This window comes from Musca autumnalis, unplaced genomic scaffold (assembly GCF_047663935.1).
Source record: "Musca autumnalis isolate F117 unplaced genomic scaffold, ASM4766393v1 scaffold_1, whole genome shotgun sequence".
In the NCBI taxonomy this organism is placed as follows: domain Eukaryota; kingdom Metazoa; phylum Arthropoda; class Insecta; order Diptera; family Muscidae; genus Musca; species Musca autumnalis.
The window spans coordinates 224,864,980-224,884,606 of NW_027411644.1; positions in this window are offsets into that span (position 1 = coordinate 224,864,980).

Below are 19,627 nucleotides of genomic sequence, written 5' to 3' on the forward strand. Positions count from 1 at the left end.
GACCTTGAGGAAAACTATTTAAATCAAGGAATAAAATTGCTAGAAAAGCGTTGGACTAAGTGTATTAAAGTTTCAGGAGATTATATTGAAAAATAAAAATATTTTTGAAAAACTAACTATTCTCTTTCATTGATACGCTAAGAAGTTTCCGAACCGCCCTCGTATATAGATAGATTAAATTTATGCAGTTTATATATTTACTTTTATTAGTATTTATAATCACATACACGAAATAAGTTATGTTTTTATCTAAATAAAACAACTTTATCTCAGTATTCAAAACGTGGTTTTGTTAAAGACATTCAGAAATGTAAAAAATGCGTAAAATTACAATAAATTGTGTCTAAAATCGCAACTCAAAATTTTTAAATTTTAACCACATTTTGCGTAAAATCTTACAACAACAAAGCTGTTGAAAATTACGCATTTTTGTGTCGCATTTTGTTGCTTATCATTATCATTGCGAAATTCAACAGAAAAAGTTTAGAGTGTATACAACATCTGAAAATGGCATGGAAATCGATTTGGACATTTTGGAGATATAAAGTAATTAAAAAATGGGCGTTGTCGGATCTTAAGGCCACATATAAGTGCCTCGGATCGGAGACACAACAATCATTGTCTGCCGAAATCCATCAAAATATATAACCTTTTTCATCAGGAGACATCCCTGTATATCATCTGACATGGTCGAGCCTTTAGGTCCCAAATAAGGACCTAGGATGGGAGACACAACCACCATTGTAAATGGTAACCCAGCAAAAAAAGTCAATACTAAGTAATGACTTTATTCAGCAAAATTTGGCAGTAGTAACTACTTACAAATATACCGTAAAAGTAATTTTTTACATGGGGATGTCATAGGAAGGAAGTACTTCCTTAAATATGTTTTTTAAGTGCATACTTAACCACATACCGGCAGTCGAAAAGAAGCTAAAAAGCATAGTTCTATTTTTAGAAAAATTTGAGGTGAAATTAAATTCAAATTCAACACTACACATTTTTTGTTTTTGTTTTCTTTTTCATTCGACACCTGCTAGTTTTGAACATACGAACTTCTGATTTGTAGCCAAACACACTACACACTAGGCCACTCGCACGAACAACAAGGGTTGGTTTAACTCATCCATGTACATCAACATGTTTTTGTAATTTTGTAAACAAAAAATACCCATGTCGACGCTGAGCTTTGAACACACAACTCTAGAATTTGTAGTCGGACACACTAGCTATGTGCCACCATACTCATTACTTAGTAAATAAGTAGTAAGCAAGGTAGTAACTAGTTATGTGTAAACTGTTATATTTATACTACCTGATAATGCGGAGTGTAATGAGCACTTATTACCCGGTAATGCAAGAAGTAATGACATGTGCTTACCAAATTTTTGCTGGGAAATGATACGTTCGCAAGATTTACAAAAATAGCGTTTTTATATTCTCTGAAATTCTTAGGAAAATCGGTTCCGTAGTTTTGGATATATAACGTATTAAAAAAGGCATGGTCGTGTCTTTGGGCCCTACATAAGTACCTAGGGTCGGAAATTCAGCCACCGTTGCATTTGATATTGATGCTTATATTTTGAAGCCGGAATTTCAGCAAATTGGGTAGAACAATGTGGCTAACCTTCAAAATACCGAAATTCGGGAGGTACGGTTCCATGGGGGCTATATCAAAACGTCGATCTATACCTACAAATTTCTGGCGGAATGTTCTTAGACTCAAAGAAAACTAAATACGAAATTTCCGATATTTCGGTAAAACCTTCAAAATACCGAAAATCAAGAGGTATACTTCTATGGGGGATATAGGAACCCACGGTCCTATACTCATAATTCTCTTCTGGAATATTTGATAACACCATGGAAGACTAAATACCAAATTTCAGTTTTTCCGTGGGATATTGACGTTACAACCTTACCTTACAATTACGAAAATCTGGAGGTACCGTTCTAGGGGGGCTATATCGAAACGTGGACCTATACCGACGAATTTCAGTCAGAAAGGCTTTTACCTCCAACAAAGACTAAATACCCAAATTTCAGCCATTTCCGTGGGTTTGCTGTGGCCACAAACTTCAAAGTACAGGAAATAAGGAGGTACCGTTCTTTGGGACTATACTAATGCCCGTAATTTCCACACGTAGTTATCTATGAGATCATAGATATTTCCCGTGTAAGCAAAATTTTATAATTTCTGGGGGAAAGTTACCGGGCAAAAAACGGCCGTGTTACTTATACCAAGGATTTTACCAGGTTGATCCTTGCCAATGTATTAAAAGTTGTAAAACACTTCTATGTGGCAATGATTCTGCGAAATCATGAAAGAAAATCACCAATGTTACCACATGATTTCAAAAGTTACACGCTTCGGTAAATTGCATGTAGAAATTACCAAACGCGTAGGCAAAGATAACTATAGGTACCCGTTTACATAGACGTTGAAATTACGGCCATAAGGCGTGAACCTATACCGAAAATATCATACCCCAAATGAAGACCAATTATTAAATTTCAACCATTACTGTGGAATATTGAGGCCACAACCTTTAATATACCGAACATAGGGGGTACCGTTCTATGGGGCTATACTAAGGGGTGGATCTATACAGACAAATTTTATATGGAAGACCAAATACGAATATTAAGGCCAAACCTTCAAGATACCGGAAATAGGGAGAAATGTGGGGGCTATACTAAGGCGTGGATCTATACCAACAAATTTCATATGGAATGAAGACCAAAATACTAAATTTTCGCCATTTCGGTGGAATATTGAGGACACAACCATCAAAATACCAGAAATAGGGAGGTACCGCTGCACGGGGGCTATACTAAGGCGTGGACCTATACCGACAAATTTCACATGAAACGTTTAATACCTGAAATGAAGACCAACTACCAAATTTTTGCCATTTCGGTGGAATATTGAGGCCAAAACTTTTAAAATATGGTACCATTGTATGGGGTCTATACAAAGGCGTAGACCTGCAGCGACAAGTTTGTAGAGGAAAGTTTTATACTTCCATCGAAGACTAAATACGAAATTTCAGCCATTTCTGATGAATATTGAGGCCACATCCTTTAAAACGCCGAAAATTGGGAGGTACGTTCCATGGGGGCTATATGAAGGCGTTTACCTATACCGACAAATTTCATATGGAACATTTAGTACACCAAATGAAGACCAAGTACAAATTTCAGCCATTTCGGTGGATTATTGTCGTCACAACCTTCAAAATACCGAAAATCGGGAGGTACTGTATTTTGGGGGCAATATGAAGCCGTGGACCTATACCGACAAATTTGTATACTCCCAACTAAGACTATGTACCAAATTTCAGCAATTTCGGTGTGATAATGAGGCTAAAACCTTCAAAATACTGAAAATCGGGTGGCAACGTTTTATAGGGGCTATATCAAAACGTGGACCGATATAGCCCATTTGAAATACCAAAATCTTCTATCTTAAAAATTGCGAGCTACATCTTGATTTCAACAGACTGACGAACATGGTTATATCGACTTAGAATTTTACCCTGATCAAGAATATATGTAAATATACTTTATAGGGTCTCCGATGAATATTTCGATGTGTTACAAACGGAATGACAAATTTAATTGTACCCTCCATATTATGGTGGAGGGTATAAAAATATAAATAAATAAATTTACGGAAGTGGGGGACCGAAAAATCAAAATTTCAATTCTGGCTTAAAAAACTGACGTATTTTGGTCATAAAACTAACAAACGATCAAAGAAATACTAGATTTTGATGTCCTTAAATATATGTATGTATAACAATTGGTTATTGAGGTGACACCAATTTCAAAATCTCATTTCGAGAAAAACAAGTTGTTTTTTTATGCTACATACAAACACAATAAATTTGTCCCTTCGAACATTCATATCGCATGCAAAATTTGTTCGATCAACTTGAAAATTTTTCCACATGTGATCATGGTAGAACAAGAAAGGTAACAGCAATAACCAGCTGACTGAACTTGGCTGTAATGTTAGTGTAAAATTCCATACGGCATTTTATATATTTTTTTCTATGTTAGATGCATATTAGGGATATATATTTTTTGAAAAAAAATATAAAGACTTCTTCATGTCATTGACATGTAACCTCCTCCAAACGACGTGCCGCACAATAAAACACCGCTTATAGAGGCGGTACAATATTTGTTAATGTGTGTGGTATTTTGTTAAACTTGAAAAAAATAAAGTCGTAATAAAGGTGTGCTATTTTGGTTTTAAAAACAAAAGATTGAAGCAGATTCTCCTTTTTCGATGAATTACCAGCGACCCCAAATATTTTTGCAAGAATTCTACTTTCTGCGAGAAATTATGCATTTCATGTTTTTTTTTTCAAAATATTCAATCAAATGTTAAAAAATATTATTATTTTTTTTTTAAATTCCAATAATTTAAAGACATTTCCTTGTTTTGTTTACATTTACCGATGACAGTAACATTACAAACAAAAACAAATTTCCATGTGGTTGTTTTTGAGTTGTATTTGTTGTAGTATTTACTTTACCACCGTGCCACCGTGGTGCAATGGCATGCACACCGGCCTTGCAGCTAAAGGTCGTGGGTACGATTCCCCGGCCAGGCAACATCAAAAATTTCAACGGTGGCAAAATACCCCTCAGTAATGTTGGCAAAATTTGCTGAGTATTTCAGTCATGTAAAACTTCTCTACAAGTGATGTCTTAGGACGCGCCGTTCGGACTCGGCAATAAACAGTAGGTCCCATATCATTGAGCTAATATGCAGGGGTGCACTCATTGATATGAGAGAAGTCTCCATTGTCCCGTGTGGGATGTTTGTGGAACAATTATATATATATTTACTTTACCTGGTTTGTTCTACCATGAGATGTGATAGGCTATTTATAATTTGAAACAAGCCAATAAAATTGTTTTCGATCTTTTGAAATTTATAAATGGCAAATATTTAAATACATAAAGATTGGAAAACTCAACTGTTAACATTTGTCAATAGATGGAGTTAAGCTCTGTTGTTACGATATCATAACAACATTCTGTTAAGTAGCTAACCATTTCAGGCGTTTTTAACAGCCAAGTTCATATTCAATGAACTGGAAACTGCTATGGAATACAATCCTGACTCCAACTTTTTGCTTTCCAGCAAAATCTGCTAGACACCTACTCCAGACTCCGACTCCGCAATCCTAGTTCCCCCAATTACTGCATAGGTATAGCCCAAAAAGATATTTTACCTATTATAATTAAAATGTATTCCAACTTTAATATCAAAAGTTATTCTCAAGTTCTTGGAAATGAAATCTATTATTTTAAACAGTCATATCATTGGCCAGAAATGACACTGATAATTTGCAAAAGTAAGCAATTGCCATTAAGTGTGTTCATACAAACAATAAAAGGATATGGATACATCCTGTAATATTGCCACAGTAAAGATGTTACATATTACCAAGTGGGCAAGTGTGCGTTTGTGTGAGTGTGTTTGTTTGTCTTCATTTATTCAGTTATTAATCATTGCCTTGCCAAATTATAACATTGCATTATTAAATGTATGCAATTAAAGAAGTGGAGATATGTAGTCGGCATTCAACCACACACATATGGTATGCTGGACAACACGCATAAACATTGTTTAAAAGTGTACTCAGATGTTTGTTGTGTGTGTGTGCGTTCTCGTCTATCTACTTTGGTAACACATACTCGACTATATTAACATTAACATTCGGTATAAAACAATAAATTAAACATTAAATACAATTAAAATAAAAGCATTTATAAATATACGCACACGCACACATACTCAGACCATTGTGAACACATATGAAATAATAATTATCCTTAACATACAACATACTTGAAGTACAGACATACCGAAAAGGATATCCACACACACACTCACTCACAATATTTGTGTTCGCACTCACTATGTTAGCCTTCCTTCCTGACTGCATGCCTGCCTGCCAGACGACAGCATCACAATTGTGTTGCCTCTATAGTTGAGTGGCTGCGGGTAGTTGAATGCTTGGTTTGTTGGTTGGATGGCCATTTAGTTGCTTTTCATTATGGCTTTATTAATAGTTTGCTGCTGGTGACCTTGTTCAAATGGACCTCGAAATGAACACATAACCAAACATTTTTTATTAGTTATTAAAATGTATGAGTCGTTGTATATGTAATTGTCCTGACAGGGAAAACATTTGCAGTTTTGTCGAATTGAGGCATTACACAAAAAGTCTTCCATTTCATATTTTATTACTAATAGTCGGAAATCTAAATATATATCTTAAATAATTCCATTTACTACGGTTAGATTTAGCTATAGGTAATTTGGCCTGTTTTTAAGCAAACATTTATAACGGTGGACTTGTGGGCTTTTTATATATTGTTAATTATTTATATATAAAAGTGGACTAAAACAAAGAAGTATGCAGTAGAATTCGGTTATAGCGAACATCGGTTATAAGAAACTACGTTTATAATTAACGAAGTTTTGTGTTCCGATAGAAAATGCATACCTCTAGTAGAATTTCTTAAGATTTGTTAGAACAATATAATCTCTATAATCCGGACACCTCATGTTTCGGCGGTGTCCGGATTATCGAAGTTGTCCGGATTACCGAGTAACATATATTTTTGTACTTTAATAATGGATTTTTACTACATAATAACCTGACATATAAGGTTAACAAATTCATATTAAGCAAATATTATGGGTTGGGACCATTTAAAGACCGGAAGCAGCTTCCCTGGCTACCAAATTTACATTTGCTGATTACTTTTGTCATCTTAAAACTTCTCTACAACTGGTTTATATTTATGCATAGTTTCTTTAAGGATGTAAAATTTGTAACCCATGTTCATAAATATTTTGATTTCCCTTGTCCATGGGACATGAGCCTCCTATGACTCACGATAGAACTACAGAATTCAAACGCACCCATCTCATTATGGGGAATATTTAGCGATTTCTATGAACATCATCACATGACTTCATCTCGTCGACGAAAACAACAAGAAACATTGTTTTATATAAATTTTATAGTTTTAGAATAAGACAAAATGTAATTTAAATCTATTGGTTTCAAAATTACGAGAATGCAATACAACAGTCCTTAGTTACCGCTGATTTTTATTGTCAAAGAAAGAAAATAAAATGGGCCATTCTACTTTGTTTTAAATTTACTGAAATTCCTATATAAGGACTCTACTTTAATTTAAAATCTACTATTAATCCAAAAGCTTTAAATGATTCAAACATTTCTAGGAATACATTACATCCCCTCAAGGGACTTTCTCAATAGTAGGTGGGTTTATAAACTGATTCCTTAAAAAAGGGAACCAGGATCCTGGGTATAATGTAATTATTAAATAATGTTGCTTATCACAGCCAGTCATCAATGGTTGAACGATAAGAAAATTTTTTGACAAATTTTGGACTGAAAACTTTGTAATATTAAAATTTTCTTATTTATACACCAATTGCTATTGTTAAGAACGAAAACGTCAATGAAATAAATAAGAACCTAATGCTCAAGATAGGAATGAAATATTGATGTCCGGATTATCGAGGTAAGAAAAATATGTGATGTCCGGATTACCGAGTCTAAAATGTAAAAAATCTAGTGTTCGGATTACCGCGTTGTCCGGATTAACGAGTGTCCGGATTATCGAGACTATACTGTATTTACAGGCCTACTACTGAGCACAAGCCGACGAATGTGATCACTGTTTAAAATAGTTTAATACATAATATCGATAATCTAAACACCATATGTTTTCGCGGTGTCCGGATTATCGAATTGTCCGTGTTACCGAGCAGTTACGATAAACAAATATTTTTCTGTTTAAGTTCGAAATTTTGATTTTGACTTCGAATTATACAGCGAAATTTGAATATTTTTGAAAATAAATGGCATATCCGTAAAATTTGACATGCTTTTCTGCAAATAAAATTAGAAAATTCGCGTTATTAAAAGTGGAAAAATCTACTTTTTGCCTAAAAACCTATGCATGGCGCTAAGATGCCTACGACAGAATGACTGTTCTTGAAGCCATACGTTGAATATTTTTCAAAATTCCTTGGGGTTTTTACGCTACTACAACTGAAAACTTGAGGTGACTGCCTTCTAGATTAAAAGCATGTACTTGGAAAGGGTGCCGGCTAGTGGATGTCGGCCTTCGATTGTGAGGAAAATCAAAAGCTTACCTGTTCATAATCAAAGTATGTCATATTATGTTACCAAGGATCTTGGGGTGTTCTTAGTGGTAGTTTCGCTTAAAGTGTTCGAGCCAGGGTTTCGGAGTCGAAGTCTACAAGTCGGAGACGAGCAATTTTGCTGGAGTCGGAGTCTGAGTCGAAAAAATATCTCGACTTCGACTCCGTGCTAATTATACCCTATATCACAATGTGGAAAAGGGTATTATAAGTTTGTTTTGGTAAAAATTCATGTAACACCGCGAAATATTCGTCGGAGACCCCCAATGTGGTATACCAATCTTCATATCTCGACGAGATTAAGCGATTTTGAGATGTGTGTCTGTCCGTCCGTCCGTCTGTCCATTATAAATTGTAAACACGCTCCAGGCTGCAATTATGGAATGATCGTCACGAAATTTTGTATGAAATTCGGGTTCAGATCAGAATATATCCCTATTCTTATTGGTGATGATCGTGAAGCATTTAGCGTGTGAAATGGACCAAAAACATAATATTTATCCAATTTTCTAGCGCCTCTGTAGGTCTCAATAATAGTCCGATCAACGCGTAATTTTAAATAAGGTAAGAGTATATCACAAAGGAGAAGCTTGCAATTTGAGATGACGATCGGATAATATTTAGAGGGTTAAATGGACCAAAACTTTTGTGTGAAAATTGTGAAAATTTTTAATATACAGCTTATGTCTTAATTCCTGGAAGTGACATTCCGGACAAGTGAGATATACTTGAAAGTGGAACGCTTGACCTTTCAATTGATGCCAATTATGTTAGTGTGCATGCTCAGATAACAGAGTTACAGCCTAATATATTCCGTTATTTGTTTGTAGTGTATTAATAAACTCGCTAGAAGTCGCAATTATACCTCAATAGTCACGAAATTTTGCACCGGGTAAGAGTATAGGTCGAAAAAGATGCCTACAATTTTGAATGATGATCTGATATTCTTTAGCGGGTGAAAAATTTGATTTTTGGTCGATATTTTAATTCCTTGAGGACATATACACATTAGGACTATAACCAAAAAAATACCACCACATAGCCGTGTTGAGCATGGAAAACTATTACTAATTAAAACCGGTTCAAATATCGGTTTTAATGTCAGAATATCCGGTTCAAAAATTGAGATAACCGGATCTATCCTCCAAGAAAATTTGATATTAATCGGATTTCTTCTATCTCCTATTGCTTTGGAGATACTAGGATGTGAATATGTTCCACATCCACTTTGTTACTCAAGAAATCTTGTCTTTTTGTTCCATATCGATAAAGCGCTGCGTATGGAATAAAACAACCTTGAACTTTTTTGTTCCATATCCATGCCGTGAGGCGTATGGAACAAAAAGAGACAAAAACGAATTGTTCCGCATAAAAAAATTATGGCATTTAGAACAAAAAATTGCCCAATTTTATCAAGTTACGAGCAATGTGGCGTATGGAACAAATTGTTTTAAAGGACTTGATTTATATAATAGTTATTTACTTACTTATCTGGCCCATTGCAGAACATTTGTTCCATAGACCGAACTATGAAAAGATCTCCAATTCTCTCTGTTTCGTGCTTTGCTTTTTGGAATACCGCGCCTTGTCCTCTCTTCATCTACTTGTTTGCGCTATCTATTCTTTGGCCTGCCAATTCCGCGTGCACCGCCATGTGGCTTGAATTTATATGCCTTTTTAGCGGGTTCATCATTGCTCATTCTTATGATATGGCCTAGCCAACGCAATCGCTGCATCTCGACACTTTTAACTATATTGATGTCGTTGTATAGCAGATACAGCTCGTGGTTCATACGACGTCTATATTCACCGTCAACGCAGATCGGTCCGTAGATCTTTCGAAGAATTTTTCTCTCAAACACGCCAAGCACTGCCTTATCTGCTTGCGCAAGTACCCAAGCTTCGGAACCATACATCAGCACGGGTAGCATCAGTGTTTTGTAAAGCGTTATTTTTGTTTGACGAGTTGTGGCTTTGGTTTTGAAGTGCTTACTTAAGCCAAAGTAGCATCTGTTGGCCAATACAATTCATATTATTATTTCACAACTGATGTCGTTTGTTGTGTTTACGATGGTGCCGAGGTATACGAAGTCTTTTACTACCTTTAAATTATAGGAACCAACATCAACAGTTGGTCCGATCTCAATGGACGCATTGCGCTTCGACACCATCAACTTGGACTTCTCGCCGTTTACCGCCAGACCCACTTTAGCAGATTCTCCTTAGACCTTCATAAAGGTTACTTATTTTACTGATCGTCCCATGATGTCTATATCATCAGCACAAGCAAGTAACATGTGGCTATTGGTGTAGATTGTACCACTTCTTTTGACCTTAGCCTCTCGTATAACCTTTTCTAGCAGGATGTTAAAAAAATCACACGAAAGGCTGTCTCCTTGCCTGAAACCTCTTTTGGTACTAAGCTCTTCGGAGAGGTTCTTTCCTATTTTAACTGAAGATCTTGTGTAAGTTAGAGTCATTTTACAAAGCCGAATGAGCTTTGCGGCTTGGAATACCTTTGAACGTAGCGGGCTGTCGAAGGCTGCTTTATAATCGACAAAAAGGTGGTAGATGTCGATCTGCATCTCTTGGGTCTTCTCCAATATTTGCCGCAGGATAAATATCTGGTCAATGGTGGATTTGCCAGGTCTAAAGCCGCATTGTTATGGTCCAATTATTTCGTTGACCATGGGCTTTCCTCGTTCGCACAATATCCCTGACACTATCTTGTAGGCGATAGGGAGAAGACTTATGTCCCTATAGTTGGAGCATAAATTCCTTATCTCTTTTCTTATGGACGGGACACAGTATGCTCAGGTTCCAATCATCGGGTACGCATTCTTCCTGCCAGATGATGCATACACCTTATCAGCGTGTCGCCTCCGGTTTTAAACAGCTCGGCTGGTAGGCCATCAGCTCTTGCTGCCTTATTATTCTGCAGCCGGTTCACATTCAATACCATATTCTGGGATTGGATCTGTGGTATCTTCGCTACTATTGGATACCAACAGTTTGGAAAAATGCTCCTTCCGTATCTTTAGCACACTTTCTGTATCAGTTACCAGATTACCTTGCGGGTCTCCACAGGAGAAAAAACGAAAGAAAAGAAGAATAATAGTTCTTAAATCTAAATATTTTTGAATATTGTATTGTTATATGAAAACTACAATTTATTTTCGACAGAAAAGGTCGGTTAAACAAAAAAATTTCCTCGTTTAAAGGCGAGATTTTGATGTAAGTCCACAAAAATATATGCAGATACGTTCACTCGTCTTGAAGCTAGTGTGGACACCGACTACAAAATGGTATTTTGAGAAAAACGCCTTTTTCGATCGATATTTCAAAATAAGCAAAAAATGTGATAAGTAGAGGCAACCCCTTAAATAAATGTTAAGGAAACCTATAATAATGACCATTAATGTATTTATTTTCTAATATATGTATGAATTTTCAAATCCGCAGTAGCGTTTTACATACGAGTAAGGGAGGTGGAACACAATTGATAAAAAGTGGTTTTGTTGAAATGTGACAAAACGTGTTCCATGTGACACAAACTGCCAAAACATGAAAAAAGATCCCATGGAACAATTCGGCAACTGTTTGCAATTATAAAAATTGGCCATAACTTCTAGCCTATCACATATGTATATCATCTGACTAAGATAAAGTCCTGCTATATTCTTTGACTTTGGTTAAGTAGAACTGAGCTCTTAAAGTAGTGGATTTTAGCATAACTTTTAGCCTGTATGGGCTCAAACATTAACTTGAGTTTTTCTCGATTCAGGCAAATGGCGTATGGAACACTTAAGCATGACACCGACGATATGTATTTATCTATCTACGCCTTTTCAGATTCTGTTTAAGTTGCATTTGCAATTCGAAACATTTCAATTGTAATTCGAATTATTCCATTTGTAATTTGAATTATTCCATAACGTGATTCCATTTGTAACTTCGAAATATTCTTCATCAACGTAAAAATAAGTCAATATAGCAATATCCTTCAGCTCAAATCAAGATACAGCTCACAATATTTAACTTAGAACTTTGCACTTTGGTACAAAACCCGATTTTCGGTATTTATAAGGTTTTAGCCGCATTATCCTGCCGAAGTGGCTTTAATTTGGTGTTTAATGGGAAGGGTACCTCTCCGTACCCAAAAGAGTACCTCCCGGTTTTAGACATTTTCAAGGGTTTTAGCTAAATGAATCAACCGAATTGGATATAATTCGGTATTAAGTCTCCTTTGGAGGCATACAATATTTATGCACAGAATTATTGGTTTAGTTCCGCGTTCTCATATAGCTACCGTAGAACAGTATCTTCATTATCCTACCGAAATGGCTACAATTTGCTTTTAGCGTTCTTTGTGTAAAAAACCTTCCAGGTTTTATATATAGCTTCCAAAGAACGGGCTTAAGCACGGCCCAGTTGAACTTAACGCCGTTTTGAAATGTTGTTAACAATGTACTGTTTCATTGAACAAGTTTTTATTTTATTATCCTAAATATGAAACCTTCAGTAATTCTAAAAAAATTACCCTGGTCATTTCACTCTGACCAGTACAAAAAGTAGCTAAGCACCTATGCTCAGGTCTAAAACACCACACTCAAAATTTCATTAAATTTGGTCCAGCAGTTTCAGGGGTTTTTTATTTCGAACATGATGGCAGACTTGAAGAATTTTATATATACGTATATAGATATTCATCGAAAATTTTATTTAGGATTGGGTAAAAGTAATAAAGGACACCAAAGTTCAAAATGTGTGCGCTGAATTTTAGTTTAAGAGGTGATCTCCACAATTTCTGAAAAAGGATAAATATCATAGAATATATGGTCAAATTTTCAAGTCAATCGGTACAATATTACATTAGATATGAGGGTGTTTTTCCCGAAATGTCATTTAGAAGTCGGCCAGAAAAATATGTGCCAATCGGTTTATTAGTTTTCGTGCTAGATTTAGCACCGCATCAAAAATGGCTTTTATTGGGCTTTACAACTGGGGTCTCCTTTTAAGGCAAAGCACATTAGCTTACATCCAGTTTAAAACTTGGCTATGAATTGCTTACAATTTTTATCACATTTAGTACTTATATATTCCATATATTCCATATACTCGTGCAAAAAACCCATAAAACTGGCAAAAACGTTCTTCCTTTTTTATGTTCTGTAGTTGAGTATTATATTCAAACGAATGTAATTTCTAAAGAATATGTAAGGAAACACCAACAGGTTAACCTATATAGGCCAAAATACAGTAAAAAGTAAAATCTTTTCCGGTGGTCAGGAAAATAGCACTCATTAGAAACTTTCCAGTCACTAAAATTGGATTCTTTCTTATTGATAAGGGTTATATTGATAACATCCCTCTGATTCTATTTTGAAGAAGTACATCAGTATCCCTAATTTAAGTCTATATAATATATAATAATTGTTCCACAAACATCCCAGGCAGGACAATGGAGACTTCTCATATCAATGAGTGCACCCCGATTCAAATAAGCTCAATGATATGGGACCTACAGTTTATCGCCGAGTCCGAACAGCGTGTCCTAATACACCACTTGTAGAGAAGTTTTACATGAATGAAATACGAGGGCAGAAAAAACAGAAAAAAGTTAAGTGTTTTGGAAACTTCCATCTCTTTATGAACACATGTTAAATTTTGTTTCGATCTGGCAACTCCTTCATATAGAAACAGGTGTTCAAAAAAGACGCATCCGCAATTTTTTTACAATGGAAAAATTAGAAATGCCTGCTGTCATTAAAAATTTACATAAAAAAGCTTTATCGGGACCAGAAATTCATAATGATATGGTGAATGTGTTTGGTGAAAGTGCTCCTTCATATGCAACAGTAAAAAATTAGGTCGCTGAATTTAAACGTGGCCGTCCACGTAGTGGACGTCCAAAAACAGCAACAACGACAGAAATTGTAGCCAAAGTGCATGATATGGTATTAAATGATCGACGAATAAAAGTGCGTGAAATTGCTAATATCATGGGCATCTCAAATGAGCGAGTCCATTTAATTTTGCATGAAGAACTACAGATGAAAAAGCTTTCTGCAAGATGGGTGCCGCATTTGTTAACAGTCGATCAAAAACGCATAACAATGAACATTTCTCAAGCTTGTTTGGATCGTTTTAAGCGAAATAAAATGGATTTTAAGCGTCGTTTCATAACTGTTGATGAGACATGATTCCACCACTATACTCCACAGACAAAAGAACAATCCAAACAATGGACTGAAGCTGGAGGAAGTGCCAAAAAAAGGCAAAAACAATTCAATCGGCTGGTAAGGTTATGGCAACGGGTTTTTGGGACTTAAAAGGTATTTTATTGATTGACTATCTGCAAAAGGGTAAAACTATAAATTCAGAGTACTATTGCATCCTTTTGGATCAATTAAATGTACAAATTCGAGAAAAACGTCCTGGCTTATATCACAAATCTAAAAAAAATCCTTGCTGGCAAGCGTTATTCTCTTTCATTGATAGGCTAAGAAGTTTCCGAACCGCCCTCGTACTTATGAAATGTTGCCAACATTACTGAGCGGTATGCTGCCACAGTTGAAAAATTGATGTTTCCTAGCCGGGGAATCGAACCCACGAACTTCTACGTGCAAGGCGGGTGTGCCTACCATTGCACCACGGTGGTACCGCAGTATATTCTTTAAGGGGTTCTCCACATCTTGGCCACATGGGTAAGGGTTTTCATAGGCCATGTAGTTTGCTGAAAATTTGATACTTTTATATGAGCGGTTGTCCATCCTTACAGCCGATAAAATTAGTTCTAGTATTCTAGTTCCACCTTGAAAGGAACCTTATTCTCCGAACTGTTCTTGATCATTTTGCATGTACTTTTCTTTTGCTTGGGATCCGGCCTATTGAGTATTGTTAGTACGTAAAAGTTCTACGAGTCTATATATTGTGCAATAACCTTGACTCTCCTTGACTAGGGGCAGCACTAATTAACGATCTTCGATTATCAGTCAACAATTGTCGCTGATTTTTCAATCAGAATGAGCCCTATCACTCCAAGCTTGTCTTGAACCATTGGCCGTTTGGTGTTTTTCTTTTTCGGCTGTGCTACCGTTGAGATGAGATATGGAGAATACTGTGGTTAGCTTGTGAGATTATGTGAGAAGATGAGGTAGATGGGTCTGTGTTTCTTCTGTGGATATCGAAATGAGACCAAGTTTTTCAGGATTCTGGATTTCGCTGGTGTCAAGAAGAGGCACAATGTTAAGTCCTCTGGACGGCATACTAGGTAGCTCTAACATTTACATACCACACTGGCGCAACATAGCAGCTGGGTTGACATAGGTTAACTAGATTTCATTGTCTGCACACCAAGTGTTGCCGGTCAGCGGCTTTGTTCAAGGACGACTTAAATATGCTATAGAACCTTACATCCAATATTTTGAGGTACTTTGTGGTCGCAATCAGGAACCATCCACCAATACACTAGCAGTCATCTGAATAGGTTTGAATTTTTTTCTTTTAATATGTTAAGGTAACTTCTGATGTGTTCGTATTGCAGACCCATACTATTTACTTTTTGAGAGTCCTATACTATGCCAACATTCCCAAGAAAAAACTTGACGGTGTTGCCATATTTTCGGTAAATATCCCAATTATAATAAAAAATGTACGAAAAAGTGTCCAATTTTTGCGATCATCAGAATAGGTTTGAATCAAATAAAATTGAAAAATTGTACTACCCATCCAAATATTGCGGAGTTTTTTGGTTAATTTTAGTAAAATGGAACATTTTGATAAATCCTACAACAAATTTGAGCCGCTTTATTTGGAACGTGGGTTCAATCCTCAACATCGAAAAGTTACCAAGAACTTTCAGATAAAATCAAGAAATATTCAAACAAAAACGTTTTATAAACTAGCTTTAAATGACTTTTTGATTTCGTCAGATCTCTTCTGAGCTTCGAAAATTATCTGAAAGCAAATACCAAGTGTAGCCATATTATTAGGATCGATAAATTAGAAAGGTCATTGAAAATATTTGGTATTTTAGTTCAAGTTTCATTTTTTAACTCTCCTTGCAATATAAATTTAAGTAGTACCATGCTCACAAATCCACTATAGTTGACCACATGTATCATAAATGTTCGAAAACTGGTCTGAAAGGATGTTTCTTCGACGACAATAAAGTAGAAAATTGTAATTTAAATTTAACTCAAAGGGGCATTATATCGCCGACTTTTATAGTGATGTAATACCTATAAAGTCAGGTCAAAAAGTTTTTTTCTGTTCACAAGTCATAAAACAAACACGAATAAATATAAAAGAATGGACTACTGAGGTTATACAGCACTATAAAAGTCGGCGATATCATGCCCCTTTGAGTTAAATTTGAATTACAATTTTCTACTTTATTGTCGTCGAAGAAACATTTTTCTAGACCAGTTTTCGAACATTTATGATACATGTGGTCAACTATGGTGGATTTGTGAGCATGATACTACTTAAATTTGTATTGCAAGGATAGTTAAAAAATGAAACTTGAACTAAAATACCAAATATTTTCAATGACCTTTCTAATTTATCGATCCTAATAATATGTCTACACTTGGTATTTGCTTTCAGATAATATTCGAAGCACAGAAGAGATCTAACGAAATCAAAAAGTCATTTAAAGCAAGTTTATAAAACGTTTTTGTTTGAATATTTCTTGATTTCATATGAAAGTTCTTGGTAACTTTTCGATGTTGAGAATTGAACCCACGTTCCAAATAAAGCGGGTCAAATTTGTTGTAGTATTTATCAGAATGTTCCATTTTTCTAAACTAAACCAAAAAACTGCGAAATATTTGCATGGGTAGTACAATTTTTAATTTTTTTTTTTGATTCAAACCTATTCTGATGATCGTAAAAATTGGACACTTTTTCGTACATTTTTTATTATAATTGGGATATTTTCCGAAAATATGGCAACACCGTCAAGTTTTTTTCTTGGGAATGTTGGCATAGTATAGGACTCTCAAAAAGTAAATAGTATGGATCTGCAATACGAACACATCAGAAGTTACCTTAACATATAAAAAGAAAAAAATTCAAACCTATTCAGATGACCGCTAGTGTATATACACGGGAAGCCTAATTTCAGCCGTCCATGTATGGCAGTGTATTTAGCGACTGATATTTTCATACTTATCAGATGGAAGAACCTCTCGTATATGTAATCATGTAATGCAATGTGTGGAAATAGCGTTTTGGGTCTGTGCATTTTCCGGAATCCATGTTAATGTTGGTCTACAAGAGGGAGATCGGCCTGTACGGGTTGCTAAGACACGTCATTTATCAAGCCGGGTGTTACAATGGTGATGTCTGGCGAGCCCACGTTTTATACCACCCCCTAAATTCCAGCTGTGGGTCACTCGAGTCAAGCTCAATCCGCATCTTGTACGATCCTTTCATAAAACGTTGTAACCATTGCAACGTTGGAAGTTACAGTTAGCAGTGTTCCTCAGACCCATAAAGTATATAACCTCGCTGACATCGGTGTGGAGACCGCTGCAATTTAATTTTAGGAATAATGCATTTCCGGGCGCTGAACCACAACATTTGGTATAAGATGCTGTGTTTCTTTTTGTTGGGGAGACTTCTGAGGTTTTTTATGCCGACGACGAGTTGCAGACCCGCTGGGAAATGTTCTAGCGTAGCAAGCACCAACATAACTCCGATTGCAAGGATACTGCTATTATCAGAGTAACCTCGACGTTTTCAATCTCTACATCCATTTTATGTATCTCACCCCCATATAGCTGTACCAGATTTTGGGTATTTTGAGGATTTAAGCTATTTGTCAAGAACATTTATCAGCAAGATTTGCAGCTATTTGCAGCTAAATTGTGGTGATTCGGAATCTAGGAAGTCCAAATTAATTAGTAAAAAAATTGGACAGTAGTTACGCTCCATTCAACAAAATATTTCACTAAAAACATACAAAAAACAAGTAAGCAAAGGCTATAGTCGGACGGGGCCGACCATGTGATACCCTACACCACAACCTCTATGAATCAGCTATGTGCAACCGCCTTGCACGCTGAAACAAATTTTAAAATTTTCAACGGTGGCAAAATACCCCTTAATAATGTTGGCGATATTTTCTGAGTATTTCAGCCATGAAAAACGTCTCTACAAGTGGGAACTTAGGACACGCCGCACAGAGGGGAAATTTGTGTTAAATGTTGATCAAAAGCCCTAGAAAGCTCATTAATAGTCGGATTGATATAAAATTTTGCACAAAGCATATCTTCTGTACAAGGATTAAACCTATAGAAAATAATGGAAATCGGTCCAGATTTGGATGCAACTTCCATATATAATCGCATCTGATATGAGATAAAAATACACCAAAATCACTGAAATTTGATACATGCAACCTGAACTAGCCTAAAAACATTGAGCCAATTTTCAAACAAATCGGTACAGATGTATATATAGTCCCATATACATATATTTCATTCCAAATTTTATTTTTTGATACTTTTTGGAATTTTGAATTTTTTTCAATTTACATGAGAAAAGCCGTGAATGTTTCTGAATAATGCAAACATATTTGATAGGTGTTGGTTTATTCTGATAAATAAGAGCCCCTGTTATAAGGCGGAACAAAATTTAGTGTGAGTAAACCTTGCAATTCCATATAAAAATATTTCATATTTTAGTTAAGAAAAATTAGATGTTTTCGGAATGGCGCAAATATGCGCAATTTTTTATGATTGAATATGATATTTGAGACTCAAGCGCATAAAACATTAGAAGAAACTATGGTCGGGAAACGACGGGGAAATAGACTTTTTCACTATTGAAATTGTAGTAATCTTAAAAATTATCATAAAAAATTTTTATAAAGAGGATATGTATCACCATTATTAAAGAGCAAAGATGTAAAATCAATCTGAAAATTTTAAATGCTAATCTTGTTCGGAGACTGTACAAAAACAATAAATCTTGAAAAATATAATATTTCGCGAAAATAATGTCATTTTAATGTTCACCTAATTTCTAGGTTTTCGAAAATTTACTTTTTGTTTTCAGTATGGCTGAGTTCAATCGACTGCTGCATTTGATTGGTTAATCGTACAAAGTCGAGGATGGTTATAGAAAATGTAGAAAAGAGTCTGGTTGCCGTTTATCAACATTTTTTTCATAAAAAACGATTTTCATATTTTGAGTTTTGAGCAACTTTAGGCCTATGTTTCCCCTCTGTGCGCCGTTCGGACTCGGCGATAAAAACTTGGTCACATATCAATAACATGATATGAATCCATTGATATAAGAGAAGCCTCCCTGGGATGTTTGTGGAAAAGATATTCAAAAATTGGAAAATTCACATTGATAAGCCCCTCCTGCTAAATCTTCAAA